Consider the following 13,333-nt stretch of genomic DNA (forward strand, 5'->3'; position numbering starts at 1 on the left):
ACGACACCTCCCTGGGGACAGAAGACTTATAAACACTCCAGGATTTACAATTCTAGCGACCATCCCCTTCAGGACAGCAGCCAAGTGTCCCATGGGGTGGTGCTGCACCAAAGAACCATCTGAGAGTGCCCAAAGAGTGAAATGCACAATATTTTGCAAAGACAAAAAATCTTGCAAAATAACAAACATACAATAGATGTAAACTACAGGGCAAGAGTACAAGTGTTACCTTTGGGAGCTGGAACCATCCAGGTGAGCACCTGATAACTGGATCCTCACCAGAGTTTGAACCCTTCAGGACACAGAAGGGTTTTCCCCAGGAATTTCACAGACGGAGTTTTGATAGAAGCACGCTCGCCGGATCCTCAGAAACGTCGCCCATTCTCCAGGTGTCTGGAGAGAACTGCAAATGGCTCTCACGTAGTTGGAGCTGGTTCTGTAAGGTCTCAGGGTGAATTTCACCAGATGCAACCAAATTGGGCCACTCCCAGTGGGACAGAAGGAACCCAAAGCTTGGGTAAGCAGAGCTGCAGCAAATACTGAGGAAACAAACATAACAGCGTAAAAAATAATAAACCATCCTTTTTTTTTTCTCTTGCTTTTGTTTTTTCTTTTCTTAGTCAGATCAGCATAGCAATTAAAGAGAAGGTGAAAAACTCACCATTACTGAACATTTCATCATCGGTAAGCTGAGCATCCTTAGCACAGAGGACTCCAAAGTTAAAATTCACCGATCCCTGGGAAATAAAACCAAATATTGTATAGTAAACAATCAAACAGCAGACATAAAAATTTGTTTCCTCTCAGGACTTTCAGGTATGTATGTATCTTTGCATTACACATTAGAACATACACTTTATACCATCACCTAATACATAATAATTTACCTTTAAATTTTGATAGTATAGCATGAATTTTTAACTTAAACTGGTGATCTATCATTATTAAGTTGGTGCATAAAGTTATTTCTGCTGTCACGTTCAAAAAAACATTAATTTTTTTTAACTGTAATCAGCAATTGATTTCGAAGTCATCACAAGGTTCACCGGACGGGTCTGTGAGCTAGAAGAAGTTAGGCTTGTACTTCCCTCTTGTTCTTCCAGAACCAATAAATCCTGTCAACAAAACCAGGATCTTTAGCCCGCTGCTGTGAAAGATTCTACAAGGATGATGGTTTGATTTGTGTTTAGAAGTTTTGATTTGAAATGGCCAGTCCAATGGATAAAGACAGTTTAAGTAGTATTACATTACTATTATTATTATTTCTATTATTATTTTTGCTAGTACTACTACTATTATTATCACCTGCTACTGGAAGAAACAAACCAGTAGCACCTATACTTAATTACTTTTATTTCCAGGAAATAATAAAGAAAAAGAACCAAACCAAAAAAAGTCACTTCCTACCTTTTATATCAAGGGATGAAAAATTTCTCTTGGGCTCTTCTCCAATTTATCAAGACTCATAGCACTGAAAGGCAAACAAAACAGTGCTTTATAGAAGGTCAAGTGCACGTTTCAAGGCTGAACCACCAACTGATTGCAGTGACAGCAGTTACAAAATGAATCCTTCCAAGGGCCTCTCTTAAATGGAATGTTCTGTGGAACTGCCGTTTCTTTCCCAAAACACTAACTTCCAACACTTCCTAAACTTATTTTGCATTTTAAAAATAGAAATTAGTAAGACTCTGTGTGGAGGTCAGGTTTATTTCCTTCTAATGCACAGAGCTCTGTTCCATCATCCTTCACTTTGGCTCTACACAGAATCATGGTGAGCTTTTTAGGTGGGCTCAATAATCAATTCTATTTCTCTCTTTTCCTAGTTCTCTCTCTTCTTCAATAATTCAAGGCAAGTCAAATGAAAAATGACAAGTTCAGCATCAGAGTCACACTTTTTCCCTTTGTCTGGTCAAGAACAGGCTCTAAATCCACTTATTGCTGCCTTCAACGATTCAGACTTGCAAAACCATTCTTACATGTTTTACAGGTTTATCATAAAACCCACAGAACGCAAGCTCTGAATTACAGGAAAAGGTACACAGGCAAATATCTAAAGGGATCACTTAATTTTAAATACATACCTTGATAGAGAGCGCACTGAGAACCTTTCCGTGGGACTCTAAGGGACGCATGCTTTCTGAGCACCCTGTAAACAAGAAAAGCTACGATCTATTACAGGACATCCCCACTTTTTCTACATATTCAAATAGGATTTTTAATAAAAACAGTTCAGTTACAAAAGAAGGAAGAAAGCCAAGCTAATTTTACTCAGCTGTATTTACTGCCGATTTAGAGAAAAATGCCGGGCCGCGTCGCCCGTTGCGTCACACGCCGCGCCAGCAGCAGGGCCTGCCGGGAGTTGGAGTCTCGGGCTGGCAGCCACTCATGTGCCGCGTCAGCCGTTGCGTCACACGCCGCGCCGGCAGCACGGCCTGCCGGGAGCTGGAGTCTCGGGCTGACAGCCACGGCTCCGTCCCCCGCCACCGGGAGTTGCAGTCCTTCCCGGGCATCAAATGGATCCTTCGCCCCCGGGCAGGGAAGGACCTGAGGCAGCACCGCTCCTCCCGAATGCCCTCTCTTTTTCCCTCCAACTCTTTTTCTTTTTTTAACTCTGTTTTTCACCCCTTTCCCTTCCCTTCCCTTCTGCTCTCCTGCTTTCTTTCCTTTCCTTTCCTTTTTTTTTCCCCCCCTTTTTTTTCCCTTTCCCTTTCCCTTTCTTTTTCTTGTATTTCTAATCTTGGTTTTCCTTTCTAGCTTTAGAATAAAAAAGCAGCAGTAGTAACTTTCAGGCTACCTGGGAGTAAAAAAAATCCCAAAACTATAATGACTGAAAGAAAACTATTTATTCCCTGGGAGCCTGAAATTTTCTACTGCTGCACATGACACAGAGCTTTTTATTCCTTCTTATATATAGTTGATATTTTATACTCACTTTATACACCGGCCCCTGCCGTCTGCACCGGCGCTGTGCAGGCAGAGCGCTGCGGCGTCGTTCGGTTCTGTTTAAATAAACTCGGCTAAATTAGGCTTGGTTCGGCTTAGGTCTAAAATCGTTTCGGTTCGGCTTTTCGTCTAAATTCGGCTTTTCCGGCTCTTCGGCAGAACTTCGGCCCGGTTGGGCTAAAGTCGGTCATATTCGGCTCTTTGCCTAAATGCGGCCAATGTCGGCTACACTCGGTACCGGTTACACTCGGCTACACTCGGCTCTTCGTCTCAAGTCGGCCGTGTTCGGCTACAGTCGGTTCTTCGTCTCAAGTCGGCTGTGTTCGGCTACACTCGGCTCTTCGTCTCAAGTCGGCTATTTTCGGCTGCACTGGGCTCTTCGGGGAAACTCGGCTGTGTCCGGCCACACTCGGTCTTCGGGGAAACTCGGCTGTGTCCGGCCACGCTCGGCTCTTCGGCTCTTCGGAACAATTCGGCCCGGCTCGGCTCCCTCGGGGCGGGAAGGCGGCCGTGAGAGGACCCCGGCACAGCGAGGCGTTTACCCAGATGCCTCTCACAAACCCGCCGAAACACGCCCGCCTGCGGCGCCGCTGAGACCACAGCATGTGTCGGGTACACATGAAACGCCATAGAAAATACCACCGGGGCCGCGCCGGGGTCGGTATTCCATGCAGGCAGTCCAGTTACACCCACCCCGGTCCTCCACTTCCCCGCCCTTTTCGCCGCCCTGCTGAGAAGGTCAATTAAAAGTCCGCGACATCCGCGACGCGCCACTCCCAAGGTGGCGGCCTCTCGGTGCAGGGCTGCAGTACCGCGCTCTGCCCACGAGATGGCAGCACTGCCGCCCGCCCCAGCCGGGGGCGCAGCGCGCCTCGGGGCTGCGGCAGCGAAGGCGGCAAAAGAGAACAGGGGCGACCCCCGCCGAAAACTGCTCTGAAATAAACGCCCCAAAACAACCGGGAAGAGGAAAAATAAACTTCTGCCTCTAATCTAATAGGATAAAACAAAACAAAACCCCAACCATTTCTTTAAAAAACAAAATTAAATATTTTATAAATTTTTTTTTTCATATTCATATTCACATTTCTATTTAATAATGTATATTGATCTACACTGTCCATTTATACATTTGTTTTTATGAATACATTTCTATTCCATATTGCATATATCCCTAAAACTTAAATTTATTTTTATATTTTTATACATATTTTTACATAGTAAGTATATATTTCTGTTAGGATTTTTACTTCTCTAACACTCACAGTACTCAAAATAAAACCCCTGCCTCTACCCCATACATGGCAAATAAAACCCCCTTTCATTTCAACTGTATTTAAATTTTTTTAAAAAATATTTTTCAAATTTATATTTAAAATGTTTTACTGATGTATGATCGATTTTGCATTTATATTTAGCGATTTATTTATAAATTTATATTCTATGTTACATGTGTTCCTATTACTTATATTTTTATATACTTTTACTCATATCTTTATATATTTATTATATCTTTCTGTGTTAGGATTTTTACATCTGTAACACATTATTTAAAATAAAACCCCTGCCTCTACCCACATTAAATCCAAAAAGAACCTCAGTCTTCCAACTGTATTTAAATATTTTTTAAAATTCTATTTTCCAGGTTCATATTCACTTTTACATTTAAAATGTATACTAATGTATACTCTTATTTGTATTCTCCATTCCATCTCTTCCTATTATTTATATTTACTTATATTTTGTGTTTATATATATATTTATATCTTGATTTTATATCTCAATATTTAGAAATATATAACAATATCTACATTCATATTATTTAAAATAAAAACCCTGCCTCTAACCCAATAATAAAAAAGACCCAAACCCTTTCTTTTAAAAAATATTTAAATAGCTTTTATCCTTATGTCTGATTTTTATATTCCTATTTGTATTTATAATAATGTATGTTAATGTCTATTGCTTACTTATACATTTATCTTTAGCAATGTCAAGTTATGAATAAATTTACATTCTATATTACATCTGATGCGAGTAGTTATTTATATATTTTCATACATATTTTTATACATTGAATAAATATTTCTGCGTCAAGATTTTTACTTCTCTAACACTTATAATATTCAAAATAAAACCCCTGCCTCTACTTAAATAAAAGCCAAAACATTCCCTTTCTTTTAAACTATATTTACATATTTTTATATTTATATTCTCGTATAATGTTATTTATATGCTATACTACAACTCTTCATATTACTTACATATATTTATATATAAATTTATATTCATGCTTTAGCAATTTCTCTTTATATATTTATTATATATTCCTATCTTAAGATCCACATTTCTATATTCCTTATATTATTTAAAATAAAACTCCTGCCTCTAACCAAATAAAAACCAAGGACACCCCTTTATTTGAACCAGATTTAAAATGCAGGAAGTAAATTTATTTTTCAAAATTATAGTGATATTTATATGGATATTTTTATTTATTCTATTCATAGATATATATATATATTAGAGAGAACCTTCTAATATAATAATAGATATATATTTTCTGTATTGTATATTTCTTTTACTCATATTTATTTAAATTAAATATTTATAGAGATTTGTATTTGTATATATATTTGTATATCTGAATTGATATTTTATTTCTGTCATTTATTTAAAAACCCCACCCTATAACCTAATAACACCCCCAATTTATTTTAACTCTATTTAAATATTTTTATATTTACAATCTATATTTATTTATCTTTGTGTGTATATATATAAATATAATAGACTATCATTTATCTATGTGATAATATGTTACAATTATATACCATGTATTATAGTTTTATGTATGTATCTGTTATCTATATTTATGTTTACCGCTCTAATTTTAGATTTATTTTTAAATGTATATTTATTTCTATTTTCATCTCTATATTAAACCATAGAAGTTCATTAACCCGACACACCAGAGCCACAACAATACTGTACCTTTGTCAGCACCGGCACGCAGCACACGCCCATCCCATCGCAGCACAGCAAAACAAAACCTATTTCTGTTACTAATGGAACAAACATCCCACAACGTCATTGAACCCTAATAAAAACTCAAATAAACCTAACTGTAAATAAATTTTAAATCCCACTATAAAGTAGCCCAAAACCTCCGCACATTGTCATCATAAACTTCCTCCTAAACCAATATCTCAAAAAACTCAAAAACAACTCAAAAACAACTCAAAAATGACACAACTGCTAATAAAAACAAACACCCATTAACAATTAAATCAAACCAACTCACTAGACTCAAAACTGCACAGCTGACCCTAAACATTACTAAAAAAAGTCCCCAAAGCTCTACCTTTATGTTAATGCATAAATAATAACCTATCATCTATAAAAGTTATTTGAAAAAATTTAAAAAAATAATTAAAACCATGAAAATAAAAAACCTAAACCATTAAAATACTAAAAAATATCACTACCCAAATTAAAAAACGTATTGCCTATAAAAACCCACCATATAAACGCCCCTGTCCCAAAAAATAAAAAAAACTATCGAACCAGAAAGAAATCAGAACTTAGGAACCCTAAAACCATAGCGTTCAAAAAGTCACACTGCATCCCTTATCATACAGCAACTACAAACAACAGAAAACAATACAAGGAATTCTTAAAAACCACCTTAAAACCACTACATTGAAAAACATTTCAAAAATGAAAAACTGCATTTAACAAAAGCCATCTAATAAATTCACACCCAAAACTCCAGCAGCCCAGCTGGCCCTACCAAAGCTGTATGTTTATACATACAACAAACAAAACCAAAATCCCAGTAATACCCATCAGAAATCTATGAAAGAATCCTACTGAAATTAATCCTGCCTCAAATACAAACCAACCCATCCAGAAAGTCAGCTTCACTCAAAAAACAATTTACACAGAGTTAATAATACCAAGAAATAAAACAACACACCATATACCACCAATGAATATCATAGTGAAGGAAAAAAAAAAACACTACATTTTTTCCTTTTTGTTTTTTAAACTAACTTCTTTTATTAGCTAGAACAAAAGCTTTTGCCAGGACTGTAACAACAACAACAACTTCTTTTTCTTCTTCTCCTTCTAAAATGTCCCTTCTCACTCCAAAATTCCTTTCAACTCCTGAGTTTATATCCAAGCAAAAAGCAAAATTCCTGCACTCGTGCGTTCGCTGCTCCTGTCAGATTCTCTGTTTCCCTCCACATCTTCTTACACTTTCAGTCCTCACGCTGTCCCGCCGTGATGAGTCTGACAGAAGAATTGGCACATGTTAACAGAGCATTTCCCTCCCTCCCTCCCTCCCTCTGCTTTCCTCAGCGCATTTCAATCCATCCCAGGCCTGCAGTGATGCACGCTCACCCCAAAGCTCACAGCAAGCATGCAGCTGCTCAGGCTCACTCGGCTCCAGGGCTCTATGCCTTGGATAGCCGAGGAAACTTCTGATGAGCCTCTGTTCCAATACACTGGAATGCAAACTCACCTCCATCTCAGAGCCTCGGCCAGTGACCTCGGCCAGCCCTTCCCTCACTTCCCTGGGGCACAATGACTTGCAGGCACAAGGATGCAAAGCAGGTTTTTGTCTTTTCTCTTGAGTGCCAACAGGTCAAATATGTAGGCTTTGACATATCTAATTACCCTCTCTTTGAACTCTCCCAAGGACACTTTCAAAGAAAAGACAGAAGACTGCTGGTACATCCATATGGGATCAGGAGCAAAGCAGCAAGGATCCGAGGCCAGCGGCGCGGCCGGGCAGTGTCGCATCCCTGCCACCCTGTGACAAGGCACACGGCTGCAGAGCCCCAGAGCCTGCAGGCCCTGCAGCTGCCACACGGATGGACCTGGTTCCCTCCCCGGGTGCCCAGAGGGAAACCTGAGGGCAGGCGTCCACCCCGAGGGGGCACCCGGAGCCCCGGGCAGGGATGGAGTCGCCGGCTGCTCTCTGGGGACGACACCCTCCCTGCAGGCCACACTGCCTCGTCCTCTCCCTCCCTGGGGGACAGGCACCTCCAGGGTCTGTGACCAGCCCCCTTCCGTCAGCATCCAGGGGCTCTGTCAGAGCCACAGGGCTCAATTCGTGGTGAGTACCGATGGCACACAAATGGCAGCCCGAGGAAATCGTGTTCTGGCCTCTAAGTGCTTGGGACAGGGTCTGATTTTTTGTTTTGTACTTGTATGAAGATTAGTACAACAGGGCTCTGATGGATGACATGGCAACACAGAACTAAAAACTCCTCGATAGGATTACATCGACTTCTAGGCAAAGACAAAAGCTTAGGACCCTTCTGAAATCTACTTTTAATCCAAAGCACGGGGATTGTCAGCATGCTGCACCTTCCAGCTTTTCAAAGCAGCTTACCTCTCAAGACCAGGAAACATTGATTTCTACAGAAACAATGGGCAACCCCCAGGCTAATCTCAGCACTACTGTTTAATAGGGGACCTGCCAGCGTGCCAGTCCAGCTTCAAGTGTGCTTTACTTCAGTCTAACATCCCCACACAATTCTTCTCACATCTTCCAACCCTGAAATCTTATTTTCCCCTAAAGCTTCTCTTCATTAGCCATTTCCAAGTAACATGGTATTTTTACAACATTCAAAAATGTCATGCTGGACTGTGCTAGAGAGTAATCTGCAAATATCAGCTGAGCAAAGTTTGAATTGCCTTGTCCAGAGAAAAAACCTACAAGTGAACACCTACACCTGCCTACAAAGAGCTAACAAGCCCCCGGCAGCTGCCAGCATCAAAGCACAGCGGATGTCTCTAATACAGGGTAAGGATAACAACATCACCTTCTGTTCTCTCCAGCTTCTTTTCCCTGCAGTCATATTTTGCTTCTTATGATTTTTTTAGTCTCTGTATCTTCTTGGACAGCACTGAGCCCGACGACAAGGATACGAGAGTCTTTCCCTGCCGGACGGAGAGAACCAGGAAAACAGTTAAAATAAGAACAGGGCAGTTTGAAATTCATACTTGCAACGAGAAGCAGCGCCTAACCAACAGAACAAAAGTAAACCAAGCATGATACCTCCCTGGGGACAGAAGACTTACAAACTCTCCAGGATTTACAATTCTAGCGACCATCCCCTTCAGGACAGCAGCCAAGTGTCCCACGGGGTGGTGCTGCACCAAAGAACCATCTGAGAGTGCCCAAAGAGTGAAATGCACAATATTTTGCAAAGACAAAAAATCTTGCAAAATAACAAAAATACAATAGATGTACACTACAGGGCAAGAGTACAAGTGTTACCTTTGGGAGCTGGAACCATCCAGGTGAGCACCTGATAACTGGATCCTCACCAGAGTTTGAACCCTTCAGGACACAGAAGGGTTTTCCCCAGAAATTTCACAGACTGAGTTTTGATAGAAGCACGCTCGCCGGATCCTCAGAAACGTCGCCCATTCTCCAGTCGTCTGGAGAGAACTGCAAATGGCTCTCACGCAGTTGGAGCTGGTTCTGTAAGGTCTCAGGGTGAATTTCACCAGATGCAACCAAATTGGGCAACTCCCAGTGGGACAGAAGGAACCCAAAGCTTGGGTAAGCAGAGCTGCAGCAAATACTGAGGAAACAAACATAACAGCGTAAAAAATAATAAACCATCCTTTTTTTTTTCTCTTGCTTTTGTTTTTTCTTTTCTTAGTCAGATCAGCATAGCAATTAAAGAGAAGGTGAAAAACTCACCATTACTGAACATTTCATCATCGGTAAGCTGAGCATCCTTAGCACAGAGGACTCCAAAGTTAAAATTCACCGATCCCTGGGAAATAAAACCAAATATTGTATAGTAAACAATCAAACAGCAGACATAAAAATTTGTTTCCTCTCAGGACTTTCAGGTATGTATGTATCTTTGCATTACACATTAGAACATACACTTTATACCATCACCTAATACATAATAATTTACCTTTAAATTTTGATAGTATAGCATGAATTTTTAACTTAAACTGGTGATCTATCATTATTAAGTTGGTGCATAAAGTTATTTCTGCTGTCACGTTCAAAAAAACATTAATTTTTTTTAACTGTAATCAGCAATTGATTTCGAAGTCATCACAAGCCCACCAAAACACAAAGCTGGGTTCACCGGACGGGTCTGTGAGCTAGAAGAAGTTAGGCTTGTACTTCCCTCTTGTTCTTCCAGAACCAATAAATCCTGTCAACAAAACCAGGATCTTTAGCCCGCTGCTGTGAAAGATTCTACAAGGATGATGGTTTGATTTGTGTTTAGAAGTTTTGATTTGAAATGGCCAGTCCAATGGATAAAGACAGTTTACGCAGTATTACATTGCTATTATTATTATTTCTATTATGATTTTTGCTAGTACTACTACTATTATTATCACCTGCTACTGGAAGAAACAAACCAGTAGCACCTATACTTAATTACTTTTATTTCCAGGAAATAATAAAGAAAAAGAACCAAACCAAAAAAAGTCACTTCCTACCTTTTATATCAAGGGATGAAAAATTTCTCTTGGGCTCTTCTCCAATTTATCAAGACTCATAGCACTGAAAGGCAAACAAAACAGTGCTTTATAGAAGGCCAACTGCACGTTTCAAGGCTGAACCACCAACTGATTGCAGTGACAGCAGTTACAAAATGAATCGTTCCCAGAGCCTCTGTGAAATGGAATGTTCTGTGGAACTGCCGTTTCTTTCCCAAAACACTAACTTCCAACACTTCCTAATCGTATTTTGTATTTTAAAACAAAAGAAGTTAGTGAGACTCTGTGAGGAGGTCAGGTTTAAATTTATCTCCTTCCAAAGCACAGAGCTCTCTTCCATCACCCTTCCCTTTGGCTCTACACTGAATCATGGTGAGCATTTGAGGAGTGCTCAATAATCAATTCTATTTCTCTCTTTTTCTAGTTCTCTCTATTCCTAAATCATTCAAGACAAGTCAAATGAAAAATGACAAGTTCAGCATCAAAGTCACACTTTTTCCCTTTGTCTGGTCAAGAACAGGCTCTAAATCCACTTATTGCTGCCTTCAAGGTTTAAGACTTGCAAAACCATTTTTACATGTTTTACAGGTTTATCATAAAACCCACAGAACGCAAGCTCTGAATTACAGGAAAAGGTACACAGGCAAATATCTAAAGGGATCACTTAATTTTAAATACATACCTTGATAGAGAGCGCACTGAGAACCTTTCCGTGGGACTCTAAGGGACGCATGCTTTCTGAGCACCCTGTAAACAAGAAAAGCTACGATATGCTACAGGACATCCCCACTTTTTCCACATATTCAAATAGGATTTTTAATAAAAACAGTTCAGTTACAAAAGAAGGAAGAAAACCAAGCTAATTTTACTCGGCTGTATTTACCGCCGATTTAGAGAAAAATGCCGGGCCGCGTCGCCCGTTGCGTCACATGCCGCGCCAGCAGCAGGGCCTGGCGGGAGCTGGAGTCTCGGGCTGACAGCCACTCATGTGCCGCGTCAGCCGTTGCGTCACACGCCGCGCCAGCAGCAGGGCCTGCCGGGAGCTGGAGTCTCGGGCTGGCAGCCACTCATGTGCCGCGATAGCCGTTGCGTCACACGCCGCGCCAGCAGCACGGCCTGCCGGGAGTTGGAGTCTCGGGCTGACAGCCACCGCTCCGTCCCCCGGGAGCCACCGGCAGCTGCAGTCCCTCCAGGGCATCAAACGGGTCCTTCGCCCCAGGGCGGGGAAGGACCTGAGGCAGCACCGCTCCTCCCCAATGCCCTCTCTTTTTCCCTCCAACTCTTTTTACTTTTTTCACCCTGTTTTTCACCACTTCCCTTCCCTTTTCCTTTTCCCTTTCCCTTTCCTTTCCTTTCCCTTCCCCTTTCTTGTATTTCTAATCTTGGTTTTCCTTTCTAGCTTTAGAATAAAAAAGCAGCAGTAGAAACTTTCAGGCTACCCGAGAGTAAAAAAAAAATCTGCAAAACGAAAATGATTTAAAGAAAACTATTTATTCCCTGGGAGCCTGAAATTTTCTACTGCTGCACGTGACACAGAGCTTTTATTCCTTCTTATAGATAGTTATATTTTACATATATTTATAGCTTATATTGATGCATTATATTAATAACTATATTTAATATGCACCTTATTCAAAAATATACGGGAATTTTTTTTTTATTATTTACCATATCTACTGCTACAACTTATTTTTCCTTATATTTCTAATTTTTATATAAATCTTTAATGTGTTTATGATATATTTCTATACTTATATTTCTACCTTTATATTATTTGTATTTGTAATTTTTACACTAAAACCCCTGCTTTGGCAAACAAAAAACAAAACCATCCATTATTTTAAACTACCTAAATTTTTTATATTTATATTTATCATAATATACAACAAATGATAGATATGTATAGATAGATAGATATATCACATCCATATTTATATCTATTTTATATCCATTTCCTATAATATTTTTAATAAAATATATACAGTATTACTTATATATTGTACCAATTTATGTTATTTTACATTTACAATTTATTATTAATTTTTTATATAGCTGCATATAGTTGCAATACATTTATATATTTGTATTTTTGTTTGGGTTGTATTTACATTTATATTCTCTATTCATATATCTATAAACATACCAATACTCTATTAAAATTAGAATGCCTTATTGTAACATATAATGACTTATGTTACATGTTAAATTTTAAAAATTGACCGAATATATAAAAATAAAATTGGCTCATTCCCATTGCTACACATCTATTTGTTTTGTTTCAATATAATTAGTCATAATTGTACATTTAAAATCCAATTCCTAAATGAAATGACAGAACAAACAGCATCAAATTCCCACCAATATCTTCCAAAAACATCAAGATACCTCCAACAGCCAAACAAGTGTCAGCGAAAAAACAAAGAACACTCTTTTCAATAACAATTCTCATCACGACAGAAAAATGGAACCAAAATAAAAGAAAATCCTATAGAAACACACACAGCAAATTACAAAAAGTACTAAAAAAAAGTCAAACCAATCTACTAAACTCAAGACAGTGCCACTGACCCTGAACGTTACTAAAAAAGAAAAAACCAACGCAATTCTACCTCTACACTAACTCAAAGAATAAGCAATCCTCTGTAAAAATAACTTTAAAACCTGAACTAATTAACAAAATGGAAAAACATCTCAACCACTAAAAACTAAGAAATTAACTACTCAAATAAATAAATACTTTAAAAACCCACCATATAAATACCCACGTTCCCAAAATAAACCCTGATAAACAATACTCAAATACATTAAAAGACAACAACAACAACCAAAAAAAGAAAATAAAGAAACCAACAACAAGAATAATACCAAAAAAACCAGATAAACCGAAATCTGCAACAAA

General features: G+C 39.0%; 2 long non-coding RNA genes across 2 annotated transcripts; both read right to left on the reverse strand.

Annotated features, from left to right (window-relative positions):
* Positions 1-215: 215 nt before the first annotated feature.
* Positions 216-2,350, reverse strand: LOC131086069 (uncharacterized). The gene is made up of 4 exons (XR_009114708.1): positions 2,082-2,350; positions 1,408-1,471; positions 662-737; positions 216-539 (listed from the first exon to the last, which is right to left on the reverse strand). It is a non-coding gene; the product is annotated as an uncharacterized LOC131086069 (long non-coding RNA).
* A 4,540-nt stretch (positions 2,351-6,890) lies between these two features.
* Positions 6,891-11,271, reverse strand: LOC131086070 (uncharacterized). The gene is made up of 6 exons (XR_009114709.1): positions 11,117-11,271; positions 10,435-10,498; positions 9,668-9,743; positions 9,236-9,545; positions 8,778-8,895; positions 6,891-7,236 (listed from the first exon to the last, which is right to left on the reverse strand). It is a non-coding gene; the product is annotated as an uncharacterized LOC131086070 (long non-coding RNA).
* Between the last annotated feature and the right edge of the window lie 2,062 nt (positions 11,272-13,333).

The sequence above is a fragment of the Melospiza georgiana genome, chromosome 8 (assembly GCF_028018845.1).
Source record: "Melospiza georgiana isolate bMelGeo1 chromosome 8, bMelGeo1.pri, whole genome shotgun sequence".
Lineage (NCBI taxonomy): Eukaryota > Metazoa > Chordata > Aves > Passeriformes > Passerellidae > Melospiza > Melospiza georgiana.